We start from the raw sequence: 11,156 nt of genomic DNA on the forward strand, positions 1-11,156 counted from the left end.
ATCATTATACAATATTTGAATTATATCCAACAGAATCTCAGATATAAAGTTATACAGTGCAGACAGCCCTCTAGTAACTGTACGGAAATTAAAAAAATAAACAAATAAAGTTACAATTTTGCGAAAATTACAGTTGAAGTCCAGAAAATATGTTCTAGTTAACGTAAATAAAGTAATGACATACATATCTATCCAGATTAATGATCTTATAGGTTATCTATAGCTTCTGATGAAGCTGTAAGAGCGAATTATTGATCCGATGAAGATACGTTCTCGAGATATAGGTCGTTATTTTATTTACATTAATAGAAATATTCAGCAATATACTCCGGTTTGTGTTAAACAAAGCTAAGAATAATACGTTCTTGTTAACTTGTACATTTAAGTTGATGAACAGGAACCTAGGTTAAAAGAACGAAACTTGATTATTCGAATCTTACGAATTGCATTATCAGAGAATGTAAAGAAATGCATGGGAAAAAATAATATATTAATGTAAGTCTTTGAATAATAATTTACAATATAACAAAATATACAAATATACAAAATCTGTAAACTTATTTTTGGCCCCCCAGTGGTACAGCGGTATGTCTGCGAACTTACAACGCTAGAATCCGGGTTTCGATACACGTGGTGGGCAGAACACAGATAGCTTATTATGTAGCTTTTGTGCTTACTTACAAACAAGCAAATTTATTTTTGACTATTGCTCAACAGTTCGCCTTAGAAGTGTTAATTATTTGCATATTCTGGAACTTACGGCTCAGCGAGGATTTTTTTTTTGTAGTTGTTTTGTTTCAGAAATTCGCTATCTGCACATAGCATTCCCGAAAGTTGAACTGACAGGCTAGAGGGAGGGCAACTAGTCAACATCACTCATCACCAACTTTGGTCGAATTGTTGGATTTGATTGTCACTCTTATAGCATATCCATGACCCAAAAATTCATGAACTAATTTAACCTTGCTGTTTTCAAGATTTTCTTACACATGCATGTTGTTTTAGCCACATGGAAGTTATCCTTCAAAGTACTTCCAAAACATCAAGTATTTTATTTACAAGTAAACAGTTCATTATTCAAAGTGCTTCCAAAACATCAAGTATTTTATTTACCAGTAAACAGTTCATTATATTTTGTGTTTTTCTTTGTCATTTTGCAATAGTTCATTAATTTAGAATAATTCTCACCTTACAGGCCCTTGAAGAACTATTTACACCAGAAAGACACCACAAAAATAAATGAGTAAATAAAATTAAGTTAGAGCGTCGCCAGCATGTCGAACTTTGGATCTTCAGGTATATGTGCTCCTTATTATGGGGCTGTGGGTGCATTTATAAGAGTTACGGCCAAATCCCACAATCTAATAACACTAGAGTAGTCCAAGAGTTTATTGTGGGTGCTACTACCTATCTGCCCCCTTCTTGCTCTTGTAGTGTGTTGAATTAGGTAACAGTTGATTTACTAAACAGTTGTTTCCCATCAACATAAACAATAACAATTAAACAAACTGAATGTCATCTACAAATCTTGATGCATTATGAAAAGGGCATTTATTTTTGTATTAAAATAATTGATTAGTATGGCATTTTCTTTTGGAAATAAAATAATTGATTAATATATCTGTTGAATCTAAAAACTACACAGATCAATTATTTTGCAGATTAAAATAACTTATTTTGTTTTCTATTTCTGCATATTATAAGAACTTTCGAATTTTGTTTTCGGTTTAATATAATCCGATAGATATAATATGTCTTTCTTTGACAAAACAAAACATGAGATTTCTATTTGTATATATAAAAACATTGTAATAAGGTTTATCAAGCTCCACTTCCAATACAATTATGGCGCAAGCCCATTGAAATTATTGAACAAATAAGAACTTTTTTAACGCCTCCGTTTATCAACGCTTAGCATTTATATAAGTAACGGTCATTGCCCCAAAACGAACCACAAGAAGCACCTTAAAACAGTTTACGTGGTGCCTTAAGTAAACAGTTTTTTTTTAGCTTTGCACCAGTTCCTTTAAACTTACCAAGTGTGAGCTTTTCTCCAGAATCCGGAGGAAGAGTGAAACCAAGTAATGCCATGGATGATATTAAAACACATGGAATTATTAGGTTGAATCCGTAATACAGTGTTCTTCTTCTAATGTGTAGAGTGAAAGTGATGTCTACATAGGGCTCTGGACAACACGTGTAATAGATCACGTTTCGTCTTCCCGTGAAACCTGTAAGAAACAAGTGTTTTCAGTATATAACAGACGGTACCTACATGGGTTCAATAAATCCTTGTGTATACATATTATAGCAGTCAATCAAACAATCTTTTCTGTTCTCTCCACGAAGTTATTTTAAGAGTGGACCGAAATGGAGGATTTTAAAAAGTTGTTCTTGTTTTAAACTGCATCTTACGAACAAAAAATATTTGTATTTAATTTCATAAAATTTTTACAAAACACTCTTGCATCTGTGTGGTCGAAACAAACAAATCATGTCTATCTACGTATCCATCTGCATAGAATTTTCTAATATATATAAATGTTATATGTTTATTTAGATTACCATGCATTTTATTCATATTCTACTACAAAGTTATTGCTAATTTGTATTACCTTTAGCGTTGAATGTACCGATAATTTTTTGGGATGGGCTATTTTTCTAAACGTTTCTTAAGAACAACTTGATTAAAAAGTGGGACACGGCGAGATCTAGTTCTAAGCGGGCCCCCAATTTGAATCCGATGATTCGTGGTTCGCGACCCACAGTCGCATAATCCCAATCTGGACTTTGGGGCCATGGGTGCATTATGAGACTGAAAGTCGAATCCCACTATTCAATCAGGCAAGAATAACGCAAGAGTTGGCTGTGAGTACTGTTGACTAGCTGCCTTTATCATTTAAAAATCAGGGACAGCTAAAAGCAGGTAACTCTTGCGTATTTTTGAGAAAATTATAAAAGAAATAAACTGAAAAAAGTGGAACAGTGTATTGATATAACTTATTTGTCACTACTACACTACCAAAGAAAAAATATATAATCGCTTATTATACCTGTCTGTCTGTATGCCATGACCATTGCCAAAATAGTTTCCAAATGAATTATTATGATATTTTATTAAAACTCAAGTTTCCAATTACATTCATAAATATCATTATAAATAATAATAATATTACAGATATTCAGGTTCGGAAAATTCTAGACAGAATTTTAGAGGAGGGGTGAGGGAATAAACATCTCCCACATTTACAGTGACAATTGGAAAATCCAATTTTACTCATGCTTTGCTTTAATTTTCTGGTTCCAAATCAAAAACGTGAACAGTAATGTTTTCAGTGGGACAGACGAACTGAAAATATTAGAATATAAGCTGATGTCAATGCTTTTGGACAACTTGTTACAGATTATCATTGTATTAGATTATGTTTCGTTGTGAGAGACTGCGATTAGTTTAACAAACAATCATAAACACGTGTCTATAGAAAGACCCTTTTTCTATAAGTTGCCAATTTGCAATTATTAACTTTCTATCCTGAAGCACAATTTTATTTTAAATATAATAGGTTTAGAGTAGGCGTTAGGTATTTTCGACATGGACAGCACCATATGCGACACATGGGGTAAACATCCTTAATTTAGAACTGCTCATCGAGAGAAGGGAATCAATCAGAAGCTCCCAAAGCCTACACAGCTACGCTTAAATGAATAGTGAGGATGTCTGTTACTTTTATAACGCGCCAACAGCTAAAAGTGTGGATCGTGTATAATGGCATATTACGGGCTCGAATTTTGGATCCTCCGATATGTAGCCTTGCATCCCAATCACTAGGCCGTAACCAGCAAGTGGGTTTAGGGAGTGACCTTCAAATCTAAAATATTGATAAAAAAATATTATCTTGAATGCATGCGACAGTCTTTAATTTTTGAATTAGGTTCCATGTAAAACACACGTTTCCCTTGATCTTGTGAAAATCCCAAGTGCACTGATATAACATCTGGTTAATAACCGCAAGTAACTGGAGAACTGACCAGGAAATAAAGAAACGAATCACAGAGTTAAAAATAATTCTAAAGAAAGAGATCGAATACAGTGCGTAACAAAGTATAAAAACTCGAATTCGATGACGAAGAACCCAACTTTGAGACTAATAATGGCTGGAGGCGGCTTGAATGGGTAATGAAGAAAAACTTTAATATAAGTTTATCATAACAGCAAATGTACAACGTTTCGACAAGGTTTTGCCATCATCAGCTGTTATGTTAAACTTATATTAAAGTTTTTCTTCATTACCCATTCAAGCCGTCTCCAGCCATTAAAAGTATAAAAACATATTTATTTCAAAAACCTACCAAAGAAAAATTTCCACAGATTGAATAGGTTGTGCTGACACTTGAGACAGGAAGATATTTTGTAGTTATTCTTTTTTTTTCCAGACTGAGAAAACATAGCATTATATACAAGATGCTATAATTTCACCCCTCTTAGGGAGAGTTTGTTTGTTTGTTTGTTTTTGAATTTCGCGCAAAGCTACACGAGGGCTATCTGCGCGAGCCGTGTAAGACTAGAGGGAGGGCAGCTAGTCATCACCACCCACCGCCAACCCTTGGGCTATTCTTTTACCAACGAATAGTGGGATTGACCGTCACATTATAACACCCCCACGGCTGAAAGGGCAAGCATGTTTGGTGTGACGGGGACTCGAACCCGCGACCCTCAGATTGCGAGTCGCTTAGGGAGAGACATTATCCATGTCAGTGATGGTCATTCCCATCGAAAAATGAGAGAAGATATATATATTCATATATCACCTGACCAGCCAGTGGAAAAGTTTATTGTCCACGTTTTGTACAATGTGTTCTGTCAAAACTATACATATGACTAGAAATATGTGTATGTGCGAAAATGTTTGTAAATTCTATGTAAACATGAAAGTCTCACCTGACTAGCTAAAGAAACCAGGATGTACTAAATATGCGTTTGCTTACTTTAGATAATCGTGCAAAGCTATGCAAGGAATATCTGCGCTAGTCGTACATAATTTTGAGCTGAAAAACTAAAGGGAAAGCAGCTAGGGAACAACACCCATAGTCAACTCTTGGGCTACTATAATAGAATATGGAAATTTGACTCTCACTCTTATTACGCACCAATAATACCAAAGTTAGGAGCGGCAAAAGGACGAATCATGAATCCTCGGATTCACACTCCGACACCTTAAACACTAAGCCATGTCCTTCCTCATTTTAACTTTAATATCTATTAACTAAAATAAGTTAAAAGAGCAACAACTAAATGAATTAAAGATAATGCGGTTGTGAGTTTCTGTAACTGACCTAATAGAATCCACTCTCCATTATCAATATAGGTAGACATGTCTGCCTCTTCGCTAGGAAGTCGAAGGTCCAGAGCTTGTCCATCATAAGTCCAGGACCCAAATTTCATTATGCATTTCTGATCATCAAACGGAAACCACTTAATATCAATCTTACACGTGCTTTTGAAAATCCCTGGAGGGATATAGGTGCAGGTTCCATTGTGTTGCACAACCACGTTGGTTGGGAATTGTACTGTCGATTCTTTCGTCAGCACTGAAACCATAGGAAGATTCGTTTCTAGACTGAATTACTGATGTGATAACAGCGAGCATTGAAATTAAATAAATTACGTACGCCATCTTTAGGCAATGACTTACCATCAACATAAATAAACAGTAAATAATTTTCATGGCTCGATTTAGGATATTTTGATATAAAGTTGTGTTTAAGAATATAATGACAATGCTACCACTTTATTAAAAGTAGGTGTATTATTAATATAACACAATATTAGACAATTTGAAAAACAAAAACTATAAAAAGCAAAACCTTCCTATGGATCAAATGGTTGATTCGCGAAAAAGTACAGAAATAACTCCAATAGAGAACACAATACCTTTACGTTATGCAAATTCAATCTTTAAAATCTTACTATAGTTGCAATAGAAGTTTATCACTTCATTTATTTAAAGTGTGGTTTAAAAAGTTTCCAATGTTAAAGAAAGCGGTAAAGATTTTAGATCAAAGAACAGTTACAATGGATGGCAAGAAAGCGACAACAAAACAGAAACTGATAAACAATCAGAGAAAACGTATATTTAACGTTATTTCTTTCTCTAATGCAATAAGAACAATCACATTCTTTGTTAAAATTTCATTTGTTATCATCTGAAGAAATAACTCAAGTACCAGTTTTTTGTTTTTTCTTTCAAATAACACGATATAAATTAAGTGAAAATATTATGTCATTTCATTCATTGATAATATTTTCTTATCAACCATATAGAAATATATGAAGTATCCCAGTTCTCTTTTCATGGTACAAAACAATTATAATTATTAGTGAACTAATTTTCGTAGATGGCTTAGTCTATAAAAGAAGAACGTGTACAAATAAAAGATGAACAGTGCTAATTAAAATTGAAAGACAATTATGAAAGCAGAAAAATTAATTTCACAGCACCAGATGTCTAAGAGCTAAAATTGGACTAATTTATGATTTTTTTTTGTTCAAAATGCAGAAATGAACATGTAAAAATATGCATTTTCTGAAAATTTATGAAAAGCTCGAGTGCCAAGTAGGTCGTAAACAGTACATAGAGAATGTCACGAATATAGTTCCACGAAATACTTTCTTTTCTAGTAAGTATAAATTCATCCATCTCTTCAATATCTCCCAGTAATTAGTTTTGCACTGTTATAATTTTGTGTTGACTTTATGGACAGTATTTTTTTTACGTATTTACTGTTCTTAGGTTTTAGCTGCTAAATTTGTTGAATAACTTGTTACCAAATGCTACATGGCTTCCTACACGAAATTTCCAAACGTTTAGTATCCATAACCGGTTTATAGCACTTAATTCCTGGCGTTTTTAAAAATATAATTTGGAAATTACTTATAACAGCTCGTTGATAAGATTAATATGTTGTTTTCGAACAAAAATATTGGATGCGTACAAAAGGGTGGATTATAATCACACAGTTTCCGTAAAATGGATCCAGAGAAAAACCAGAGCTCTTCAAATAATAAAATTGCAAGCGATTTTTTCATTGTTTTTATTCATTTAATGCCTTCTAAGCCCGTGGAATGGAGATTTTTATTGAAATTATGGAATCAGTAAAATCGAACTTTCTGAGATAAATTCTCAACTAGTTCTGACAATAACTTCGAAACGAAAATAATTATCTGAATCAAATAACAAATAAATTAATAAGTAAGGCTTTTGTATTGGCTAGAAACATGCTTTTTTTTCATACCCCTGTCACACGTTTATAGCATGATAACCTGTGTTGTTTGTACTGATTAGTTATGACTATATATCGCCATCGTTAGTACGTTTTATTCCATTTATTTCTCTGGTCTACAGATATTACTAATCTTGATTTATCACAAGAAGTGCTTGTAATAAAAAATACTACTACCAACTATAGAATGTTTGAACTTTCTAATAAGCGTTTCGTAGTTACGGGATTTTTGTTTTATAGGAAGAAAAAATAAAAACATAGGTGATTTATAGAAAAACAATCAATAAATGAGATGCAGAGAAATGCGCTTTTATATAGCAGTGCAAATATAGACAGAGAGAGATATGCATTTTACAGATATATCAACAAGCAAATCTTAATACATACATAAATAAAGGGGTGTGTAAAAGAAAATGGAATGCGACATTTGTTTTATTTTACGATTGATTTTTAAGAGTTCTAATACTAAGCATACTTTTTCCACCTCTTTGTTTGCTTATACGATTCTTGAATGCTACAATATGAAAGAATTCCTAACTGTTTTGGTAAAAAAAAGTATAAATGATATTAAATGCATTTTTGTTACCTGTTGTACATGAGAACATCCGGTTTCCATAGAAACTTCGGGTTCATCCTGATGTCTTTGATTCCTCCATACTGAGAGACATTCCATTGCAGATTTGAATCAACCCATTCCTAAGAAACAGATGCCTGGTTGCTACAGAGTTCTCAAGAATGTTTTGTTATGTGTTGCATCAAGCTCTTTTCTAAGCTTTTTTTACTAAAGACGTAATAAATTTGGGAAAAATTTAAAAGAACTTTCAAGAAAGTGTTATTATCATCGACGCCATTAACCACTGTAGAGTATATAGCATGTTGGGTTTTGTCTTTTTTATTTTGCTTTCTACACAATGGCTAGACAAATGTTAATAATCCAAACTTGCCACACGAGCTAGTTTTAACATGTTATAAAAAATGAAAAGTTGTGGTTTCAAATCAATTATTTCAAAAATGAACGATAACCCAGCAACAGACAAAGACGAGAAATGAACAACAGCTTTGTTTGGTGACTGAGCAACAGGTAAGGAAGATAACTCAAAAACAGATAGGATGATAAAATAAAAGTATTGTTTTAGCAAGCGGATTGTTCTGCTCAAAGTACGGAAATATGGTTTTGGAGATAAAAATGAACAACAAAAGTCTAGGTTTAGCGTTACCTGAGGAAATTAAGGTGTATGTCATCTCTTTATAAGTTGTCGTTTACTCTGTTCTATGTTGAGAAAAACCTTTAAAAGCATTTTAAGGTAAAAGAAGATTTTTTTTTTCTTTTTGTATTGGAAATTTGATGAGTATATGTTTCTTATGTGATACGCTGTAATGACATATACAAGAAGCTTTTATTTCATGCCTGTCTGTCACACGGTATTACAGGGGTTTACTGTTCTCATTGGATAGTCTCCGTCACTGACTTTTATGGGCACTTTACACTCTAAACACAAAAACAAAGAACGTTCGATTTGCTTATTAAAACTACGTTAAACCTTTGAATTTATCACTCTAAACAGTTTTCTTGCTTACAAACAAATAAAAAAATGTATTTTTCTTTTATGTAGAACACTTCACTGTAGCCAACAAGTATTTATGTATGCAGAAAAATTCATTATAGTAAATACACTTATCCAATTGACTGAAAATAAGAGAATCAATGGTTTAAAAAATATCTTTTCGCTCATTAATCTTAGACTTCACTTGGTGGGTATTATTGATTTCCTCGCCTATTAATATGTGAGTTTACTTGGAGACCAAAAGCAAACAACAAATGTCTGCGGATTTTCAACGCTAAAATCCGGGTTTCAATACCTGTGGTGGGCAGATCACAGATAGCCCATTGTGTATCTTTGTGTTTAATTACAAACCAAAGAACAACAAAACAAACCAATGAATGACTAATCCCTGAATGTAATAAGTTAAAAGTCACATGATGGGCTAATTTGTTTTTATTTGTTCTTGCGACGTGGATAGAATTACCACGTAGCTGTGTAGCGTCCATTTAGACTGTCAAAAATTTTCGTTGTAGCTGTTAATTCGCTCCTGTTGGAGATATTCTTCGCAATTGAAAAAAAACAAAAAAGGAAACACTTTTTTTAATGAAACGATCAACGAATACGTCCTGAAAAGTGAAGTTTTATGCTGTTTTTGGTTTGATTTAAACGACGTTACATATCATATTGGTTATATTAGACCTCAAATACTGGTTTGTTTTTATTTTTGTAACATTCCCTACCGCTGGTATTAGTATATTGCACCTCATTAAGTTATTACTGAGTTTTTTCCTGTTATAACATTAAGTGTAAAGTACTGACCAAATATAATCGGTGAAATCACTCATTTTCAAGGTAAAATACATAGAGGACCCTAGCAGTAATTAGTGAAAATAATTGCGATATTCATGTTAACTTTTTTATTTTTTGTGCATGAGGCTCATGTGTTAATATGGACCTTGAATCAACAAAGTCATGGACTTACAAGTAATTAGATGCAAAAATAGTGCAGAAAAACGTGCTTAAAAAAAGCTGATAGTTTGTTTGTTTGTTATGAATTTTGCGCAAAGCTACATGAGGACTATCTGCGCTAGCCGTCCCTAATTTAGCAGTGTAAGACTAGAGGAAAGGCAGCTAGTCAGCACCACCCACCGCCAACTCTTGGGCTACTCTTTTACCAACGAATAGTTGTATTGACCGTCAAATCATAACGCTCCCACGGCCGAAAGGACGAGCATGTTTGATGTGACGGGGATTCGAACCCGCTACCCACAAATTGTGAGTCGAGCGCCCTAACCACCTGGCCATACCAGGCCAAAGCCGATGGACTCTGTATCGATAACTCTAATGTTAAACAAAGATAAAATGATATTTAAGCTAAAACTGATCGTTTAAACAGCCCCTTGCGGGTGGCTCAGCGGTAAGCTTGATGTCTTATAATGACAAAATTCTGTGTTCAGTACCAGCGGTGGGCACAGTAAAGATAGCATGCGATGCAGCTTTGTGCTTAAAACAAGGAAATAATCACATTTTAAAAAATAGATATCAACCAAGGAATTCAAAATAGTTGAATAACGTTTGGATGAATTTCTTAAGAAATGTTCTCATGTTTTATCATATTAAAGAAAATAGTCCGAACCTTTTTTTTTCAAGAATAAGCTTTTAAGCTATCGTAATAATCAGAACTAATTAAAACGCGACTTGCGCACATCCATAACGGAAAAAAACCGCATTCCCTTTTATCACGTATCGACTACGTTCAGATGTTTGGTTTCATTTGGATTTCTCTAATAATTAATATCGATATCGACTTTCTTTACTACCAATTAATCTCACTTCCCATTAACTTTAATTATTCGTGTTAGATCCTTTATCATCTGTAAATGCCGATACAAAAAAGATTAAAAATCAACGAAGGATAGGATTTGATGAGTAGTGTTTGTAAATATTTATTAAATAGAATACTCTCTTGTTGCAATATTAAACGCCTAAAGATGGCGAACAATAGTTTCTTAATAATATTTTGAAAGGAATTCACAGTATTATAATGATCACGGATATAAAACCCTGATTTCCCTCTACCCTGTATTACTTATCTCGTCTATTGAACTAAGGTAGTGGTAGAAAACGAAGGAACGTTACCATCAGGCAACATTACCTATGGTTACTATTCTTTCCATTTGAGTCTCTTACTGGTTTCTTTTTCGCATGAGTAAGTGTAGAATCATGTCAGATGCAATACTCTACAATATATACACAGCGTGGCCACAAGTAAATAGACACCACCTTTTCAGAAAAAATGAAATTTTTCAGTCATATTCACAGGAATTGATA

General features: G+C 33.4%; 1 pseudogene; it reads right to left on the minus strand.

Moving 5' to 3' along the window:
* Positions 1 to 11,156, minus strand: part of LOC106473769 — a 77,578-nt pseudogene that overhangs the window by 14,391 nt on the left and 52,031 nt on the right.

Source organism: Limulus polyphemus, unplaced genomic scaffold (genome assembly GCF_000517525.1).
Source record: "Limulus polyphemus unplaced genomic scaffold, Limulus_polyphemus-2.1.2 Scaffold134, whole genome shotgun sequence".
Taxonomy (NCBI): Eukaryota; Metazoa; Arthropoda; class Merostomata; order Xiphosura; family Limulidae; genus Limulus; species Limulus polyphemus.